Raw genomic sequence first — 4,411 nt, 5'->3', positions numbered from 1 at the left:
CGATAAACAAGTGAATCTAAAAATCAGGTGAATAATCTGATGAACAGAATGAACTGGTGATTATTATAGAATCAGGGGCATAGAAAGGGAGTGGACTGATTATTCTTGGGGGGGTGGGGAAGGGGTTAGAGGGATGCGGGAAGAGACTGGACCAAAATCGTGCACCTATGGATGAGGACAGTGGGTGAGGAGTGAGGGTGGAGGGTGGGGTGGGAACTGGGTGGAGGGGAGTTATGGGGGGAAAAAAGAGGAACAAATGTAATAATCTAAACAATAAAGATTTAATTAAAAAAAGAGTTAACTAGTTTTTATCTTAATAACAATGTATAGATGTTACATTGGTGGGACAAACTGCTCTCTGTGGGCACAGTGGTTTCCTTAGAGAATACTGCTACTTGCACCCAGAAAAATCTGAGGTAAGAGACCAGAGTGGATGAGAGAGACATGACTTTTCACCTCAGTACATGCAAACAACAAGTGCTACACTGATAATCTCAAAAACTAAAAAATTACATGCCTTTTTTTAGATTTATATTCTGATGCTCTTGAATACCATAAGGGGACTACATCAAATATTTACTAACTTCTACTATGTCTCAGGCACAGCAGGGAATGTAAGCATATGAAAGAAGCTTGCAGCCTTTGGCTCAATATAATATTTTAATTCTCTAACAAATATCCATTGAGTAATTTAGATATGCTTTCTCAAATAGTCACATTTCAGATATATTTGGGAATTGTTTAATGATTATGCTTCTATATTATGTTTTGGATAAGCTTGGAGTCCATGTTTAATAAAATACGTTAGGCAATGAGTGCATTGTTCTGATGATTATCATAGCACAATAATATGTTAAGTTCATTAAATAAAATTAATTAAGTATTGCATTTCACAGAAAGTCAGATTATTAATATTTAAACAAAATAACTTTTTTGCATAGGAACAAAAGGACATAGTCTATCCTCAATGTCAATTATTTTACAGGTGAAGATCATCTTTCAAAAAGCTTTTCTTGTGAATTCTTAATAAATAAGCAAAGGCCTTCTGGTACATTTACACCATGGAACACTATGCATCAGTAAAAAAGTATTTCTTACCCTTAGAGACAGCATAGAGGGAACTGGAGAGTATTATGATAAACAAAATAAGCCAGTCAGAGAAAGACACATAGCACCTGACTTTACTCATATACGGAATCTAGAGAACAGAATAAACTGATGAATAAAATAGATCCAGAGACATAGAAGCATGGGATAGACTTGAATCTCGGAGGGAAGGTGAGGGTGGGTGGGTTGTTGGGAAGAGATTAACTAAAGAACTGTATTTATGTATGCATAGCCCATGGACACAGACAATAATGTGGTCAAGGCCTGGTGTGGGTGTGGGTGGGTGTGGACTAGAAGGGGTTAATGGGGGAAAAAAGGGACATCTATAATACTTTCAACAGTAAAGATTAAAAAAAAGCAAAGACAACACATTCCTAAAAGCCTGTAACAATACCCTAATCAAATGTGAGATATGTAAGCAATATATTCTCATTAAATTTTGTCAAATATTACATGAATCAACATCACATGATTGGAGAATAATACCTGTTATACAATAATTATTTCTTTATATGATGACTTTAAAATGTATGAATTCTCTTTAAAGACATTACTAAATAACTTTTCTGAAACTTTTTCTTTTCTTTTTTTTTACTTTTACAAAAGTACTTGGACATTTTTATGAACTCCCCTCCATGTAGCTTCAAGCTACCAGGACACAGGCCCCACCAACAGCCTTAATCTTCTCCTCAGCTCTTCTGCTGAAGAACTTGGCCTTCACAATGACAGGCTGCTTTGGGAGCTTTCCCTTCCCCAGAACTTTGTAGTAGCTCTATCGCACCACATCAATGATAGGAGCAACTCCAGTCTTGCTTTTGGCAGCATTCACCCGTGTCTGCTCACTGACCAGGGTCCACAGTTTATCAAGGTTGATTGTTGGGCAGAAGCTCTGGTTCCTCTTCAAGTGGTAATGCCTCATACCAACTTTCCCAAAGTAACCTGGGTGATATTTGTCGAAGTTGATCCTGTGATGATACAGGCCGCCAGCATTATTGCGGCCCCCCAGGTGCTTCCTGTGCTTGCCGATGGGGCCATGGCCATGGCTCACATGGCCCCGAAGTTTCCTGGTCTTCCTCAGTCTGGATGCTATGTCGGTGGCCGAGTTGCCTGAAACTTTTTCTAATATTAGTATTGGGAAATGCTGTTAAAATTATAAGTGATTTGCCCTGACCAGTTTGGGTCAGTGGATAGAGCATCGGCCTGCGGACTGAAGGGTCCCAGGTTCGATTCCGGCCAGGGGCGTGTACCTTGGTTGTAGGCACATCCCCAGTGGGAGGTGTGCAAGAGGCAGCTGACCGATGTTTCTCTCCCATCGATGTTTCTAACTCTCTATCCCTCTCCCTTCCTCTCTGTAAAAAATAAATAAAATATAAAAAAATAAGTGATTTTATCAAACAAAAAATTGATTCACATAAATGATGGCCAACTAGAAATTCTCATTTCTAAAATAGCATCATAATATTGCTTAAAGTAATCCTGGGAAACTTCACTGACTAACTTAATTAGAGATTAAAAGGCCTTTGAGAAAGAACCACCTTCTAACACCCACCACATAGTTTTGTAAACATATAGAAGAAAAACGAAGGAGAAAAAAATCCAAATACAAGGGCAATTGAGTTTTTGGAGAATATTTTCTTGTAGCTGGGGACCAGCCACTATAGTATTACTCAGGGGTAAAGGATATAAAAGAACATGAAAAACTGGGAACTTCTTTATTTGGCATCACCATAGTTTAATATAGTAAGATATTGGATGAAGACAGCTGACATGTTGGGGCAATAGAAAAAAACAAAATGATGAGTTGTTATCACAAAATTTATACTTAAATTTATTCTTCTATGCATAACATGGTAAACACAGAATGAAGTGATGTCAGAAGAGTGGCAATGTAAGGGCGCAACTTTTCCTCTCCCCCAGACATTTCAACCAGTTAAACATCTATAACTCAACAAAGAAATCTCTGCTCTGCACAGATGCACACCTGAGAGACCCATGCAGTGAAACACATCAAGAATCTGGGAATAAACAGGGAAACCAGAAGGGAGGAAAGCACAGAAGGCCTGCAGCCAGGAGCTCATGGCTCAGCAGGCCAGGAGAGGGGAGAAAGGTGGAGGTAATAGGGGCTTCCCTTGGCTAGGCAGGAGGAACAAAGAGCTGCAGGGGTGAGGGCAGCCCAGCAGAGTGAGCTGTGAGCAGTGAGAGAGCAAATAATGTCTGAGCTGGCAGGCACCTGACAGAGGTGTTTCAGACAGAAACAGAGCCACAGAGCCCTGCCTTAGTTTGAACCCTGAAGACTCACCTCCTCTTGCCTTTGGAATTGGGTCCAGAAGCATATCATCAGTAATCCAAGAGCTGTTGTAATAGAATTGCTGTTTCCTTCTTTGACTGATCCTCAGGAGGGGTTCTTGGGGTGGGACCTTGCGGAGATCAAAGGTCGCCATTGTAGTGAGGGCAAAACAAACCCCACCACCAAGCAATGTGTCTGTACTATCCTAAGGAAGCCACGGAGGTTCAAGACGGGGAGATGACAGAGGTAAAAATCTCGTGATTCAGTGCCATCTACTGGAATATAGTGGAAAAACCTCTTCAGAGATAAATGCGAATATAAAGGACAGCAAATACCATGAAGAACCACAGTAACAATGATAACCAGAAAGAAAATGAAAAATCCCCAGAAAGCAGGCTGGAACACATGGAAATACGTGAAATAAATATTTCAAGACAAATTTCAAGATTGCAGTTCTGAAAATACTCACCAAGATGCAAGAAAACACTGACAGGCTATTCAGTGCACTCAGAAAACAAATCTTTGAACAAAATGAGCATTTTACCAAGGAAATTGAAATTTTGAGAAAGAATCAATAAAAAAATCCTGGAAATGAAGTTTGCAATTAAGGAGATTAAGAATGAGAAACTGAGCATAGAAAATAGAACCAACCAGTTAGAGGAAAGAACTAGTGATATCAGAGATAGAAATCAAGAAATGACACAAAGGGAAGAAGAGAGACATGAGAATAAAGAAAAATAAAAGAGCTCCATGAGGCCTCTCTGACTCCATCAGAAAAGGTAATATTAAAATTATAGGCATTGCGGAGGAGGAAGAGAGGGAACATGGAATGGAGAGTCTATTAAAACAAATAATGGATGAGAACTTCCTGAATCTATGGAAAGAACTAGTTCCTTGAATCCAAGAAGCAAACAACACATCTAGTTACTTACCTCAATACAAAGAGACCCTCTCCAAGGCACTTGGTATTGAAGCTGTCAAAAATTAATGACAAAGAAAAAATTCTCAAAAAAAAAA

General features: G+C 39.3%; 1 pseudogene; it reads right to left on the bottom strand.

The window, feature by feature from the left end:
- Positions 1-1,706: 1,706 nt before the first annotated feature.
- On the bottom strand, positions 1,707-3,548 carry LOC102764889 (annotated as a pseudogene).
- Positions 3,549-4,411: the final 863 nt, after the last annotated feature.

The sequence above is a fragment of the Myotis davidii genome, unplaced genomic scaffold, assembly GCF_000327345.1.
Source record: "Myotis davidii unplaced genomic scaffold, ASM32734v1 scaffold273, whole genome shotgun sequence".
NCBI classification, from domain to species: domain Eukaryota; kingdom Metazoa; phylum Chordata; class Mammalia; order Chiroptera; family Vespertilionidae; genus Myotis; species Myotis davidii.
Note: the sequence above shows the minus strand (reverse complement) of the source record. Positions and strands in the feature narration are given on the sequence as shown.